Source organism: Typopeltis vanoorti, chromosome 20, assembly GCF_054136105.1.
Source record: "Typopeltis vanoorti isolate ZY-2024b chromosome 20, IOZ_Tvanoo_1.0, whole genome shotgun sequence".
Classification (NCBI taxonomy): domain Eukaryota; kingdom Metazoa; phylum Arthropoda; class Arachnida; order Uropygi; family Thelyphonidae; genus Typopeltis; species Typopeltis vanoorti.
The window spans coordinates 29,919,511-29,937,577 of record NC_143568.1 but is presented as its reverse complement, the minus strand read 5'-3'; the positions used below and the strand labels follow the sequence as shown (position 1 = coordinate 29,937,577).

The window sequence follows — 18,067 nt, the reverse complement described above, 5'->3', positions numbered from 1 at the left end:
GAAAAATTCTACTCACAGGCTGCCCGAAAAATTATTTTAAAAGTTTTCGTCAAGGTGAACTATAAACGAAGTCTTAGTTCTATTTGCGTGATAGAAGTAAACCATAGTTACGCAGGTGTCCATGTTGTAAATTATTTATCGTCATTATCATCAATTTCTTGATACGTAACCTCAAGCGATGTGCTTGAGGGTAAATTAATCATGTAATACTGCCTACTGTATTACATGATTAATTTATATTATTACTCTCCTATGAACAATTTTCCTCCAAATTAGTCCATAACTTGTCAGCACTCCAATATAGTTATTCTAACTGTTCTTGTTACAATAACAACATTGCTGTTCTATTAGTCTCCACTTCTGATTGTATCAATCCACCTAGACCTCGGTCTTTTCTAGTCTTCTTATCTTAAATGTTACCTTGTCCTTACAGTTAGCATTTCCCGTTAACTGAAAAGACAAGAAAATAAAACATAGGTTGAGTAATAATCAGAAGTGCGCATATGCTCTTTACACAATATAACATGCCAATGGCGTATGCAGGTGTTTTTATTATTATTATTATTATAATACGACACCTCCATGGAATCCATGGATTAATTTGGAGTGGACACTCTGCATCATTCAACTCGCTGTATACATTTCACCATGTACACAATACGATATACACAACGCGACATTTACAGCACACTGATACGCTACATAATCCACCATCTACTGCCCTCTAATAGTATTTTCTGTCTGTCAATAGTCTCTGGGCCAATTCCTCTGGATGTGGGATTTAAAAAAAAAAACGAGTTTAAGGAGGAAAGTCCTGCTACCTCCGTGAGATAGTCTCAGTACTGTCGACAGGGTGTAGCATAGAGGCAGCCTGCCTCACGGCGCGGCTTAATAAGGGCGCTCGTTCAGCCATATTGCGGTAGGCGCCGTAGCAAGTGGAAAGAAGTTTTTCCAAGCTTAAACTGATTAAAAATTATTTGCGAACAGCAATGACCCAAGAAAGATTGGTTGGTCTAGCAAGTATATCGATAGAGGCGGACATAGTTTATAATTTAAATTTAGAAGAGCTTATAAACAGTTTTATTGTGCGATATCCCCGTAGAGCAAACATTTAATAAATATTATTATTATGTAACTGTTTTGCATTAATGTTTCTGTTCTAATAAAAACAAAATAGCAATTGGAGATTTTCTCATATTTTTGTCTTATAATCCATCAGGGGCAATATTTAATTGTTTGCCTCAGGGTGCCATCTAATCTGGCGACGACCCTGCCTCCAGGAAGTCCAAAGACTCATCGAGGAAGAATGTGCCAACAGCATCGAACGATTAATCCCTTCCATCTGCTAACCGCTCAAACTTGCTTAACTTGTTGCGAGCCATTAGTAGCAGAGGCTCTGCCAATCGACCAACCTTTGCTGGAAATATAAAATTCAGAAGAAATGTATGTTGTTTGAATTTTGTGTTTGAGATTTATATTGCGACCGAAATAAATGACAGAAAGATGCATCTGTCTTATATTTTATGAAAAGTGAATCTACGCTATTTAATCTGAAACTGAATAGCTCCAGTGAACACACACACACACACACACACACACACACACACACACACACACACACACACACACACACACACACACACACACACACACACGCACGCACGCGCGTGTTAAAAATATGTAATCATTAAAATCCAAATTATGGGAAAAAAAATAATCCGCAAACGACTTTGATTCCCCAAGAGAAGTGGATCTTTCATCCCAAAATAACTCTTATGAATATCGATAGCCAGTATGCTTTAAAATTTCGAACCATAAATAGTAGCATGTGGTTATTTGGGGACTGACACTGAATGAATACATGCTTTTTACTTTACAACAAAACTTTAGTCAGTTGCTTAGATTACGCCAAAACTAATTAGGCGACGAATTCATTCGTGTTTATTTAGTTAAAAACAGTCGTATTTCCGGGAACAAAAAGCACTTCTGCTTCTGTATACAAAAAGGATGTGGGAATGATTTGGATAGTTAACTTAATATAGGTCATTTTTGCTGATTTTGTGGCCACTCATTTTAGACTTAAACATACATAAATATATTTTCAAAACATTCTGCCATTTCAGTACTTGTTTAGCCTAAGTGAGAATTCGCTTTAACATAAGTGAGAATTCGCTTTAACAGTTTCCGTATGCGAAGTAGTTGACAACATTTATCTGTCTGCAAATAGATGGCTCCAGTATCTTATTGGTACTCAATGGAACTTTGTTGTGGGGAAACGTATCTTCATTTTTATTTCTAATTAGCTTATTTATAGATCATGTCAAGTGATGTATCAAAATTTCACACTTTGACGTTTTTCCTCACATATTTGTAGCTGATAATAGAAGCTGAGAGAAACTTTACAAAGGAATGATTAGTCTGAGACAAAAAAAAAGAAAGCAGAAAAAGAAAAAAACAGTTCATACTGCAAAGTCTGCAGGTTCATTTCTCACGAAACTTGCCAGAAGTACGCACATTAAATGTTGTGAAATGATCCAAAAGGGAACCTGTGCCTTATTTTTAAACGTAATATTTGGATCTTTGTATTTCGCGAGTGTTCCAGCACTTTTAATCCCATAGTGTACACTCAACGTTTGCGAAACTTCGCTTACGTCTGAGTTTGACTCTTTCTCATTGGATCGTCGTTATCAGTAAAAATAAGCAAAAATATTAATTCTTCATCCAGCTGAGACTGAAATTCGAGTCTCTTTTATAATTGTGGATACCACTCATTCTTAAACACGTTTTATTTATTTATTTTTATTTAATATTTTTTGTTACTTGCCGCAGAAATTCTCAGACAGAAAATTCGAATTTAATAATATATAATCTAATTTTTAACTTAATTTAATAATAGCTTGCACTCCACAAAACATACACAGGGCTAAACAGCAGGCAGATAATCATTGGGCTAATAATAAACATATGAGACATATGCAGAACTATCGCACACATGCAAAGAAATGCCTTTTCCTAACGATGTAGTCGCCTCCACTCAGATTCATGTTTCCGCAGATTGATTTTCACGTTGTTTATCCGCTGAATTATTTACGAACACAGCGTTGTCGCTCTCGAGTCATTACGATTTTCATATTGCCATTTTGTTGTTGTGTTGAAGACTTGCGTGTTTCTATGATGCTGAGAGCAATTCTGTGGGGTATTTTACCCTAGTAAGTCCACCTTAGGCCACAGGGCTAAATAGCCCTCTGGCCTAAGGTCGAATTACTAGGGTAAAAGATTCATGGGGGGGGGGGGGAATGTGTTACACTAAGCGCAATTAATAGCTTGAATAGCAGTAAAATGCTGCAACAGAACGAGGATCGTGAATTATTTTTGTCTCCACGATTAAACAACATCCTAACTCCTTGAAGGGGTGGGGGTAAGCATTTCCCATTCGTATCTAAGGGTACGAATCGTATCCTTAGATACGCTTAGAGCCACCATTTAGGAAATTCAGCGCTCCAAGTACGATTATTTAGTGTATATACGATAATTTAAAAACATGCAATTCATTTATAAATGCAAACCATAATTTTCAATAACTTTTAAATCAAATTTCATGTTTAAAAATTAATAGCAGGTTGAGATTTCCAAATTGGAGCCCTAGAGTTCTACAACCTACACGGATGCCTAGCACTATCATTTTCATTCCTCCTTTCTTGGTGGACTCTGCTTCGTGACAGGTGAGAATATAAAAATACTAGCAAACAATTTCAATTATTCTAGTAATGTTCTCATAAAAGGATTTTCCATTGTTTTTAAAAAAAAAATAATAATGGAAAAAAGCCTTTCAAGTGTGATTTACTGAACAAAATTCAATACAAATTCATCACACTTTTATATTTGCATTATACTGTATTTGTTAAAACCGAGATATATTTTGTTCCAATTCGTTATCTTTAGTTACATCTATGAACTAAAGTTGGCGCCAGATGCTTTTTTTTTTTTTTTTTGTTAAAGTACAGTGTACGGTAAACAGCATTACTAATGTTAGAGAATTTTGTTTTACACACAAGTATGAAAATAGATAATACATTTTTAAAATTTTATCATAATTTTTCGTCATTGAAATTGAAGTTTTTCCTTAAGCGAGCAGAATACTGAATTTCAATTTATTTACATTAATAAAATGAAATATAATATAAATATATCGAGAAGAAATGTGTGCCCCACTCTAAAATAAAAATCCTATTTATTATTATTATTGATGTTTTTGTATCCCCTAGCCTGAAATCCAGACGACTAAATGTGGTCGGAGCAGTCTGAAGTGTTAAAAGTTTAAGGTTTAAATCAAATGTGACATCCGATCGTCAGCTCCCCGATGCACTCTAACTTCTTTGCCCTCCCTTGTTTCATTACAGGCCACATTTCCCATAAGCTGGGGCGACTTGTGCATAGGCACTGCGGAACTGCAGCACCCCCAATTTTTCTCGATATATAAATATATTTATTAATTTATTTATATTTTCTTATAATATTTAATTTTATCATCAACAATCCTATACAATTCTCTTATTTTGTATAAAAAATAATAAAAATCCATCTTGTAGCACTTAGGAGGGTGAAGGACACTAGCACCGTGTTTGCCACAGTGTAATATTGCTTCGCGCGCAAGCATATGCACGTCATAATGAGATGCGAGCTATTAGCGTAATGCGGCACTGTAGTTCAACTGTTGTTTATATGCAGTTTGAGCCAGTAGTAGTGTTCGTAGTGCTTATCGTGTTTACTCCGTCTCCTTAAATATTTGGATATTACAATTAAAGACATACATTTGTTACAGTTTTTATTTTAGAACAATATTGGGGTAATTGACAATTAAGACCTCAGAATTGCAAGGTATTCTTTCACTAAACATTTAGTAGCTGCTAAATTTATTTAACAAGGATAAATTAGCTAATTTTAAGAATAAATTGCCTACAGAAGAAATAAAACTGACCACTGAAGCATATCCCATGATCAACAAAGAAAAACTTGAAACTGAACATCGAGTATTCTACAGTAGACCCGACATGCATGATTATTATAAATTAATTGACTTGTTAATTAATTGACTTTTAAGTAATTTTGAATTATACCAAACTGTATAATTTTATCGACAATAAACAATATTTTTTCATGTTTAATTTTTTTTTTAATTTTTACCATAATTTTGATATTTTATCCAAACACGTATACACTGTACTTACGGCGTGTATGTACCGGTATATTTCGAAAGTTGCAGCATCCCCACGATTTCAAGCCACGAGCCGCCTCTGACCATAAGGTGTATTAGGTGCAAGCTGGGGCCTCATTCTCAATGGGGCCACATTGAACAAACACTTGAAAATTCGCGAAAAAAAAATTCTTCTGTATTGTCAGTAAAGTGAAAGAACACAAAGTTGTCTTGTTCTGTTGCACTGATTTGAAGAATAAAAGACAGCATGTTACTAGATTCATTGCAAAGGATGATCTCTGGTCATTTCAGGGTTGATTATTTTCGCACATGTAAAATTCGTTTCGATTTTTGGGAGGACACACAATAATTCATTTGTGAGGCAAAAAAATGGAAAATATCGTAGGACACTAGAAATTCCAAGTAACACAGTACATATAAAGACAAGAGACACAAAGGCTGCTCCACCACAGTTAATCCGTTAACGGTTCTAAAATCCCCATTCAGGGATTAATGGCAGAGGTGAGGGTAATTGTATGACAAAAAGTAGAATGCCGATGAAGTTTTGTTCCATGAAAAATGCTGGGTGGTCTGCCTATTTCATCCACCTCGGCCCGGGCTCGGGACCGAGCTCTGATAAAATTGCGGGGAAGGGGGGAAGCAATGGTGAAGTACCTTATAAAAAATCTCACTAGGAATACTTTGTGGGCAATGCCTACAAAGTCACCTACAGTCGGAAACGACTGAAAAAGAAAAGTAGACTATGCCACAGAATCTTGTCCGGAAGCAGTGCAATATTTTTGTTTTATTCAAAATGTATATGATTTCATCTTCAACAAGAAGATGGGTATACTCTTTAAACATTTAGAAAAAAATCTTTAACAGTTAAAAGACTGAGTGAAAAGAGGTGGTCTGCAAGAGCTGACGCTATAAACAAATTAAAGAGGCATTACTTGAACTATCCATTTCTCCTCATGAAAAATCTATTTCTAAATTAGAGAGCTCATCACTGGCTGAAAATTTTGACAATTCAAAACAGCAATTTTTTAACAGTTGTGTGGGACAAAATTTTACAAGTAATAAATGCTACTAGTAAATCTCTACAAGATCCCGATTGTTGTTAGCTAATAATTTGTTACAGTCTTTAGTTGGTTTTATTTTAGATATAAGAAATAGTTTTGCTGCTTTAAACGAAGAAGCGAATTTATTAACAGATGAGACAAAATTTAACAATGAGAAGGAAAAATTGAAGAAACGAAAAAAAAATGTGTGACGAAGTTTCGCATCTAACGATGAGATTGTATTACTTTGGAAAGAAAATGTCATTGTTAATACTTTTAATGTCATGTGCGATAAGCTAATTTTGGAAATTAATGAAAGAGAAAAAAGCTATTTAGACATATTAGATATGTTTGAAATTTTTTGAAAAAAGATATAGATCAAGACAAGTACAAGACTAGTATTAACAAAATTTTACAAACTTATGGGACTGATATCGACTCAGAAAAATTTATTGATGAAGTTAAACAATTTATAATAATCATAAGGGAAGAAAATTCTTCAATTAAAAATATTTACAAACGATGGGTTTAATTAAGTCCACTTTTCCGAGCGTAGAAACTATTTTAAAAATACGCAGAACGCAGAACATTTATGGCGCAGAGGGTGAAGCTTTACGCTTTTTATATTCCCTGTTGTCTGTTTCGGAAGCAGTGATGGGAGAAGTTTGTGAGCTATTTTAGCTCTCCCTGAGGGGGCAGAGGTGGCTAAGTGTCATCGTTGGGTGTTAGGATGGCTTTAGGTCTCTTGTGTTTCCAGTGGTCTTTGCTATCATAGTTTCCAGATTGCTGGATTAATTGGTTTGGATGGTTGGACACCGTCTTGAAGTATTTTTCTCCGAGGGAGCGTAGTAGTGAGGAGATGTGGGGGATATTTATGTCCCGGTGGATCTGGTTGATCCTGATGAACCATGGGGCATCCAGGATCATCCGACAGTTCGTCGGCATGAAACGTTCAGATCGTAGTTTTCGATCTTTGTTTCGCTTACTGGCTGAAAAACAATAAAGGATTTTTATCCCCTTAACTGATCAACCTCACCAGAAAAAATAGCCGTTTGGCTTTTCATAACTTTTAGTTATTTTTTTTTTAATTTAAATTTGAAATAATTTATTTTTATACTTTTTTTAAATGCAAATACATGCATGCTAATATTGTGTTATTTTTATTTTATTAATATGAATTATTATGGAAATGTCGACTTTTATTTTCAATAAACTTAAAAAAAATGCGAATGAATTTGATTAACTGAAATAGATTTGTTCTTTTGGAGCCTCGTAATGATGTTGCGCGTAGGGCCTCCTAAAGTATAAATGCGACCCTGATGTCTTACAACCTACTCCCAGCGATATTTTCCTGCCATTGCATTTGACAATATTCATTTGGCATTCGTTCTCTTGTGTTCAAAACGCCAGCACGTGTTAAATCTTCCTGAACGGTTGCGTGTTAGAACAGTCCCTTCTCGCAGTTCTTCCACTTGCTATCATCAGCATCCTTCCATCTCCGAAATTAGACTGCATCACTGATCGCTTCAATTATCCCCCCACTGGGCAATTCATTAATGTCGACCCTCTTTCGAGGCTATTTCCAAATCTAAAATACTCATCGAAAGAATTGATCATCTTAAGTAAATGCATAAATTCATTTCTTTGTCCACATTTTCTTTTTCCTGCATTCTGTATACACCCCTACAGCCAACATCCCCTATCATCATTACCTGCTGAATTCATCTGCGTTTACAATTCACTTTCGTATGCCTCCGCGTTACCTAAAACATCTCCTAATTTATATTCAATCCTGTTTGTGCTCGACTGAAACCATATAGTTTCGTATGTCTTCCGTTTCTTTCATTCTGAATCTTCATCATCCCATTAAAAACTTAATTTGGCTGGCAGTAACGCTCTTCCTTTTCACCGGAGCTTCCTCTGTCTACTTCCTGTCTTAACTGAATACATTGTCATCATCATCATCATCATCTGATAGCAAAGCCTCGTCTAAGCTAATAATGTGTTCACATGTTAAACCGATGAATGCGACAAATTTCTCCCTCTTACTGTTTTTTTTTTTAAAGTTAGCTTTTATAGATTACACAAAAGTATTTGATAAAATTATCAGAGAACAACGATGGGAAATCCTGGAAGAATATGAAATACCAACCGAACTCTTTAGAGCCTTATATCAAGATAATAAAATATCTGTGAAGTACAAGAATTTAACATCAAGCTGGAAACCAATAAATAGAGGAGTACGTCAGGGTTACCCTCTCTCACCGGTTTTATTTAATATATACATAGATAAAATCATAAAAGAATGGAAGATAACTACTGAAGGATTCATGATAAACCGTAACAGCAGATTAGCTACTCTATTTTTGCTGATGACCAAATAATCCTTTGAAATAATGAAGATGAACTACAAAAATCATTATGCAGTCTAAATAATCTGATAAAAGCATATGGTATGGAAATATCAACAGACAAAACAAAAGTCATGGCCTTCAAAGGAGCTAATACAATAAAAAGCAAAATAGTAATAAGCAACAAAATAATATAGCAAGTAAATGCATTCAAATATTTAGGATACACAATGTCATATGAAAATGAAGCTGATATAGAACCGAAGCTATCAAACTTTTTAAAAGTAACAGGCAAAAATAAAATTTTTTTAACCCAATTAAGTACAAATACACACACGAATAAGAATCTGCAGTACAGTAGCTAAACCAGTCTTACTTTATGGCAGTGAGATATGGACAATGAAAAAAACAGATGAAAGAAGAATTGAATCATCCGAAATGAAATTTCTGCGCAGAACTGAAGGAGTCACAATAATGGACGAAATGAAAAGCAGAGAAATCAGAAATAAACTTAGAATTACAACCTCTCTAAATGAAAAAATTATGTGCTGTAGAGAAAAATGGAAAGAACGCTTATTGAGAATGAATAGAAGCAGAATACCTTAAGAAATTCTAAATTACCACCCAAAAGATACTCGATGTAAAGGAAGACCCTTAAAAAGATGGTATGAGTCGAGAACAGGCCACTTGGCTTATATGGAAAGGAAAAAGAAAAAGAAAAAATAAGTTCCTGAGAAACGAGCGATATAACATAACCTACATAAATAAATAATCGCTATAAATACTGTGTTTGAAGGTGCGAAAATGGCCAACTGTCATACACGGCTGAATGCACCGGTTCTCGTCCGATCACCGAGGTTAAGCAGCGTTTGGCCCGGTCAGTACTTGGGAGGGTGACCACCTGGGAACACCGGGTACAGTCGGCTTTTTGATATTTGGTTATCAATTCATTAAGCATGATTAATATTATCCTTTTTTTTTTTTTTTCTTTCTTTCACTTTTTTTTTAAACTTGATACATAAACTTTCCATTTTCAATTTATTCCAACACCACATTGCATTTTTTTTCAGCATAATAAACCCACTACCTCCCAGGAATAATCACTGCGGTGATTATTCCTGGGAGGTAGTGGTATATTAATAATAATAATATCTAAATATTATTATTATTATCTGAGACCTCCACGATGTCAAACACCCATCAGGAGGCTATATATAGGAGGCTGTATATAAGAGGCTGCATCACCCAAATCAGCTATCATACCTTCTCTTGCTCTTAAATTCATTCATTCACTCACTCACTCACTCACTGCACTGTGAGAGAAAAACTTAGCTCTTACCCAGTACCGTCGACAGGGTGTAGCATAGAGGCAGACTGCCTTACGGCGCTGCTTAATAAGGGCGCTTGTTCAGCCGTATTACGGGCAACAAGATATTTTACAAATATACAGCGTTTAGTTTACCAAATAAAAAAGGCGACATTTCCCATTGACAGTTAAATATGTGCTTATTATATTTTATTAATAAAAAAATTATAATCATCTTGTAGACATTTTAAAAAATAATAATTATACTAACTAAGAACACCGAGAAAGGTAAGAAAACTTTAATATAACACGACTAGTTTCGTCGGAACTCCAACTTCTTCAGGTGTCTAAATAATAACAAAAAACTGGAAAAATAACAAGGTAAAAAACATGGACTGCTCAAATTATCAAAATAGGAAAAGCAACAGTCATATTTGAACTGGTGTCCGCGTGGCAGGACTAGCGTGAGTTGTGAGTGGCAACTGATTTGAGAGCGCCAGAACTCAATCATAGAGCTGTGGGCGTCAGGTAAACTGTAGCTTAAATTGTTGTTTATGTGTGATGGGTCCAGAACTGTTTCTTTTGATTCTACGATACGTCTCTCAAGTTCGTCACCGCATTTATGGATATTGGTCGTAAAATTTCAGTCTATCTGGCGTTGAAGCTCTTCTAGATTAGAGTTAGCGGAGAACAGAACGTGACTGGAGAGTGCGCTTGCACGGGTTCTTTTGTAAGAGATGTCACGGTGGTGTTCCTCAAGGTGTAGTGAAATATATATATTAAATTATATTACGCATGAATTCTCCTACAAAAATTACAAGTTACTCTCGCCCCGACGTTAGCATTGGGGAGATAACTCGCTCCCTGAAGTAAACAATACGCCCTCCACAACAGCAACTATACTACAGAAACAGGAAAAACAAGTTTTATCATGTCACTGAATAAGGATCACAGACATTTGCAGACTGTGTAATATATTTCTCAACAAATAGTGCAATTAGAGACGACTGAGATAAAAATGGCAAGTAATGAATCACATCTCCCCTCCCACAGAAACTGCTGTATACTCAAGCAAAACCATATGTTCCACTGGCAACATATGGTTTTGCCTGACACTACTCTGTCGTGAACGTGTTAAAACTGAGAAATATATAGTGAATGTACGTGGGCTGTTCAATAAGTAATAAGACTAATTTTACTGTGGCGAAACCACTCATCACAATATTAATTTCTGTGGAATAATGAAATGTTGCTATATGTATTAACAAAAGAGGTTGATAGATGGCGTATACGGGCTGATGTGGCAGAGTGTCACGTGACTAAACGCGAGTGCTCATCGGCGCTCCTACGAGATGCGACCAGTCTTCGAAATGGAAGCGTCCTTGGAACAGCGTTATGCGATTAAATTTTGTGTGCGTTTGCAAAAATCGGCATCGGACACTTTTAGCATGATACGCGAAGCTTTCCACGATGAAGCAATGTCGAAGGCAAGTGTTTTTCGCTGGCATAAAACGTTTAAGGAAGGAAGGCAAAATATGGAAGATCTTGAACGTGAGAGAAGACCTTCAACGTCCATCACAGAGACAATGATCAACACAGCAGCGATTATCATCAAGCACGTCAAAAGGAAGCGTCCATTGCTGAAGAATGGCTTCTTATTGCACCACGATAATGCAAGGCCACATATTGCTGGTTGTGTAGTGGACGTTTTGCAGAAGAACAACACAGATATCCTACCACACCCTCCATACAGTCCTGATCTCGCACCGTGCGATTCCTGGCTGTTTCCTTAGTTCAAGAAACCACTAAGAGGCAGCCATTTCGAAAGCAATAAAGCATGTGTAACAGCTGCGGAGGCGGTTTTGAAAGAACTCTCAAAAAATGAACTCTTACATGTGTTTAAGAAGTGGACGCAACGTTGGGACAAATGCATCGCGTCTCACGGTAGTTACTTCGAAAAAGACCATGTAAATGATGACGATTAAAGGTAATCTGTTTTCTGTATAAATATAGTCTTATTACTTATTGAACAGCCTACGTATTTTAGATAATGTGGAAATCGGTTGAAGAGAATTAGCATTTCAACTGAATTGTCTGCTTGCTTTTTCTTTGGGTAGCGCGATCTTTTGTTAATACCGCACCAATCATATGCACTTCATAGCTGCTCTTATAACTTAATTCTTCATAACTGGCCTATCTATCGTGCACAGCTTTCACTTCTCAGTCATTTGTGAAGGATTGTTCATTAGGTATCTCAAGTCTTGTAAATTACTGATAATTTTAGCTTGACATAATGGGAAAGAAGATGATACTATTTGGGTAGATAACTTTGACGTTGCACACAAGGAAACCCTCTCGAGGCCAGAAGAAGTAATGGCGAATAGGAGCTTCTTGGTAAGTCATACCCATTTTCAGTTTTTTTCTGAAAATTTAGTTTCCGAAAATCCTCGCATATGTCATACACCACGATTTTGTTGCTTAAATTTTGGGGGAAAATGCGAGTTATGTTGGAATAAATACGATAATTGTTTTTGTTTTCAAATTCTTAAGTATGGATCATTGGTTAAAGACTGGATTTATAAAACGCCCAAAAGAGATCAATATAGCAGATATAGAAATAAGCAATTTCACTCCTCTCATTGATGATAAATTATTTATATTAAGTAAAAATGCAAAGAACCAACACCAAAAGTTATAAAAATTTCAGCACCAGCCGTTGGAGCAGCTTCTACATCCTGATCCACAAATACCAACGATTTCCCCGCATCAGCTGATATTGACGTAACAACCATTTGCGGTGATTCCATAACAGTTGATGATTCCAAAAATGATGAGGTAAACGATGATAGTGATAAAACGAAATTACGAACAGATGATCCAATTAAATATCGATATTATTTTATTGAAACTGATCCATACTACTGGCCAGAGAAATCTGATGACAAAATTAGAATTGAACTTATAAAAAAAAAAGGTCCTATTCAAGTAAAATTAAATAAATATCCTTTGAATGATCAAGGCAGAAAGTTTTCGAATAATTATTATCGACGAATGCTTAAAAATTCTGAAAATGTCAAACGTTCATGGCTTCTATATTCCAGGGAAAATGATGCTGTTTACTGTTTCTGCTGCAAAAATTTTAATCCTGTTCCATCAGAGCAAAAAGGCCTTACGTCGAAAAGCGGTTTCGATTATTCGAAAAATATCAACAGAAAACTTCAAATGCTTTCATAATCCCATATTCGTTGTTTTCTGAGTGGAAGGAATTGGCAATCCAGTTAAATCTGAAATTTGAAGCGATTAATGCAGATCAACAAAGAATTTTTAGCAATGAAACAGAACGCTGGAAAGCAGTTTGAATACGATTATTAACAATAATCCGTTGCATAGCAGCACAAAATCTTGCACTTCTGGGATCATCCTGTAAAATTTATACTCCTAACAACGGAAATTTTCTAAAAATTGTAGAACTTTACGCATTGTTCGATGAAGTTAAGAAGCAACATCTTGATACTATAGACTTGGAAATTGCTTTGAGCAGTGGCAAAACATCTGATGTAGATGCAATAGATTTATTTGAAGAAGTAAAAATTCTCTCAAAAATAATACAAGAGAAAAGTATTCCTCACCAAATTTTATCATATATATATAAACAAAATCTTGTAGAAATTTATCCCAACGTAACCACCGTCCTGAGGATATTGTTAACAATTCCTGTTAGCGTAGCAAGTGCAGAAGACGTTTTTCCAAGCTTAAACTGATTACAAATTATTTGAGAACAGCAATGACCCAAGAAAGATTGGTTGGTCTAGCAATTATATCGATAGAGACGGATATTGCGTATAATTTAAATTTAAAAGAGCTTATAAACAGTTTTATTGTGCGATATCCCCGTAGAGCAAACATTTAATTAATATTATTATTATGTAATCGTTTTGCATTAATGTTTCTCTTGTAATAAAAATAGAATAGCAATTGGATATTTTCTTATATTTTTGTCTTATAATTCATCAGGAGCGATGTTTAATTGTTTGCCTCAGGGCGCCATCTAATCTGGCGACGGCCCTGGATAGTCTGACCCACATGCAATTGAAATGGTTCAAGTAGATTCCTCTTGTTATGATGAGAATTGAACCCGGTCTCTTTCAATTCCATCGTTCTTCCAACTGCTCTGCAAAGATAATTAATGTATTTTTTTTAAAATATATGTTAGACATGGGTAATGAATTATTCATAAAATAGAGATAAATATTGAAACATACTCACGAAGTGTCATACAGTAATATATATATATATATATATATATATATATATATATATATATATATATATTTTTTTTTTTTTTTTTTTTTTTACTCGGTAGGAATATTATAAAATAAGTTTAATGACTATTACCGAGAGAAAAAATGGCAAGATATATTTAACAAGATACTACTAGTTTACTAGTTTCGTTACAAGAACATCATCAGGTATCATACTCAAAGAAATATATAAAAAATTACAGAGACTTAAAATTGTATTAACAGAACAAGTGAAAAACAGTAGCATGTTTGAAAAAATGCAAGTATGAGTTCCATACAAACGAATACTACGCGCTGTCGCGAGTGCGCCAGTACTGAACAGAAGCAACGTGTGCGTCCGAGAGATTGTAACTCAGGCTGTTGTTGATATGAGAGGAATCTAGAGAAATTTCTCTTGATTCGACAATCTTTCTTTCGAGTTCATCGTAGCACACATGGATATTAGCAGTTTGAGTCCAGTTTACAATGTGCTGGCGGCCTTCGTCTGAGTTAGCAGGAAAGAGAACGTGGCTAGAGAGAGCGCTAGCTCTAGTCCTGTTATAGGAGATATCTCTACGGTGTTCATCCAAACGTAGAAGGATGGATTTAGCAGTCTGTCCATAATAAGGCTTTCCGCAATCACACAAAAGCTTGTAGACTCCTGGAAACTGAGTAGGAAGATGTTTCTGTTTATGTTTGCAAAGTAATGAACGAAGTTTTGGAAGCGTAGTGTAGCACGTTTTGAAGTTAAATTTCTTGAGAATCTTTGCCAGTTTTGGTGAAAGAGAGCTGATGTAAGGCAAGGAGATGAAGGCTCTTGGGGGAGGGGGATCTTCAGCAGTAGTTGAGTGTTCAGTACTTCTGTTCAGTACTGGCGCACTCGCGACAGCGCGTAGTATTCGTTTGTATGGAACTCATACTTGCATTTTTTCAAACATGCTACTGTTTTTCACTTGTTCTGTTAATACAATTTTAAGTCTCTGTAATTTTTTATATATTTCTTTGAGTATGATACCTGATGATGTTCTTGTAACGAAACTAGTAAACTAGTAGTATCTTGTTAAATATATCTTGCCATCTTTTCTCTCGGTAATAGTCATTAAACTTATTTTATAATATTCCTACCGAGTAAAAATGAATTCTCCTAATATCTACTTTCCTGATGACGAGGAATTAAATTCACTGGTCAAAGAATATCAGAAAAATTCCAGAGCGATTGGATTGTACATCAACAGACTTGTATTTCTTAAAAGATGTAAGTGCAATTCTATTATTCCACGTTTCCTTAATTTTAAAGAATCGATAAAATCCGCTAGAGCAGAAAGAATTTATAGGAAGGCAAAACTAGATCTTTTATCGGAACGCATTTGTGATACCAAACGTTGTCTTGCTGCTTATTTTTCCAAGAAGACCTCTCACGAAACACGTTTTTCTCATTCTCTAGACAGTTCATCTTGGAACCATTTAAAAGAAATTAGCACTCTTAAGGCTTCTAAAATACAGAATTTAAACAAAATAAAACTCATTAGAAAATATGATTCGCTTAAATATAATCAAGATAACAAAACTTCTCATTTTGACTCTACCTATCTAAAAAAAGTTGTCATCAATAAGTCTTCCCATCAATTATCTTTGGCAGAAGAAAGCATATTTGCTAAAGGTCTCAACTTTGTCACTGCTCCTACATCCATCCCTAGAGAGCATCTCTTAACAAAGATAGAAAAGGCAGCTTCTTTATTACCAAAGAAAGACGCCAACCTCCTCCGTATGGAAGCAATTTTCTGTATTAATAAAGCTAGACCTCCACCTGACAACATTTCTTACTCTGAAAGGAAAGCTATCAAGTCCTTAAAAGATAATAGTAACATAGTTATCATTCCCGCAGACAAAGGGAATGCAACTGTCATCTTAAACAAGTCTGATTACCATAATAAAATCTTGGAACTTTTAAATAGTGATACCTACTCAGAAATTGCTAATGACCCTACGATGGAACTACATAATAGAACTAATAATTTATTAAAAACCACCTTAGAGTTACAAAAAAACATTCGGCTTTCTCTTCGGTCGCTTCATCCCTTGATACCTCGACTGTATGGTCTCGCCAAGATTCACAAAAATAACTGCCCACTCAGACCTATAGTTGAGGGCATACACTCTCCCACTTATAATCTCTCCAAATTTCTAGCGAGTTTTCTAAGAAATCTTTCTGGAATTTCTTCTTCACATATTAAAAATTCTGCAGATTTGTCAAATTTATCCCGAACTGTATATAGTCAGTTTGATGTCAAACTGACTCGCTCTTCTGGTAAACTAAAAATATCGATATATAGAAAGCCCACACATACCAACAGATATCTGCACAGTCAGTCTCATCATTTCCCTCCTCATAAGCTTGGAATAAATTCCACCATGGGACATAGAGCCCGTTCTCTTCTTGATGACCCAAATGAACTGCTTACAGAAATAAACCATCTGAAAACTTCTTTCGAAGTTAATGGATATTCCAAGAAAATCATTGACAAATTCCTTCTTAATCCTCCACATCACTCAGAAGAAACAAATAGATTCAAAGGCAATATATCTATTCCTTACATAAGTACTGTTTTTGAGATGGGGTTTGTCATAGGTTTGTGTGTGTGTGTGTGTGTGTGCGTGGGGGGGAGAGAAACAGGAATTGCTCTAATTTTCATTCTCGTTATAATATTTATATAGCGCCTGTTTCAGCTCTCTGTATGTTCCTAGGTGTCTGTTGTCGAACAGCAGTTTGTTTATCATGTCAGGTACGTAAAAGTTTCGGGTGGCTTTGCCATTATGATTGTTGTACTTATATGTTATGTAGTTGTTTGTTGACTGTGGTCTTGTTATTTGATATGTTGTTCTGGTTACTCTATATGTTGGGGCTGTAGTAATGTTTTAACATGACTGTGTAGTGGCATAAGTGTTTCACCTTAAATATTTTGTTTTGTCAGTGCTTCCTGCATAAGAGTGGGTTGTTTCCAGAATATCAGTTTTACCATTTTATCTTGCAACCATTGTAGCCTGTTAAGTCTGTAGTCTGCGCAGAATGCGTATGCTGTGATTGCATATCTTAAAATGTTTTCACATAATGCTTTATAGATTAGTATTTTTATATGGGTTGAGGCAATGTCTTTTAATCTGTATAGTTTGCTTACTATTATCCTAAGCTTGGTATGTAGGTAGTTTGTATGGCTGTTCCAACTTTGATCATCATTGAAGTGAACTCCGAGATAGCGTGTTGCTTTCACCTGTGTGATGGTTGTGATTTTAGGTTCTACACTTTGTGTATAGGAGGATGAATGTTGGATACTGAGATATTTAGTTTCTATGGGCAGGGTTTGGGGGTTTTTGAATACCATTAGCTTTGTTTTTCCTGGGTTTATATATAATGCAGTTTTCTGTTAACGAGTTAGTGATTTGGTTGATGTCGTGTTGTATATTTGTGTAAGCGATATTTGCATTGTTGTGAATGGATACTATGGCCGTGTAGTCTGCGTACTGGAAGATTTTACTTTTTAGGGCGAGTTGGCTTATGTCGTGTGTGTATATGTTAAATAGAATGGGAGATAGGACAGCTCCTTGCGGTACTCCACAGGTTACATGTACCTCTTTGCTGTATGCTGATCCTATACGTGTGGTGTGCTTTCTGTTTTTCGTGTATGCTTTAAACCACTGGAGTAGGCGACCTCCAATTCCGATATGGGTTAGTTTTGTTAACAAGGTTTTGTGTTAGTGTGTCAAATGCTTTTGTTAGGTCAATGAATACCACTAATGTTATTCTGTTTTTATCCAATGCAGAGTTTATTAGATCTGTGAAATCTTCCAGGAGTGTTGCTGCTCCTTTATTTTTTTGA

At 35.5% G+C, this 18,067-nt stretch overlaps 1 protein-coding gene and 1 pseudogene across 1 annotated transcript in view; one reads left to right on the top strand and one right to left on the bottom strand.

Annotated features, from left to right (window-relative positions):
- The window catches only part of LOC150095324 (acid-sensing ion channel 1-like), a 72,655-nt gene that overhangs the window by 38,304 nt on the left and 16,284 nt on the right, over positions 1 to 18,067 (bottom strand). The window lies entirely within an intron of this gene.
- LOC150095325 (5S ribosomal RNA) lies at positions 9,414 to 9,532 on the top strand (annotated as a pseudogene).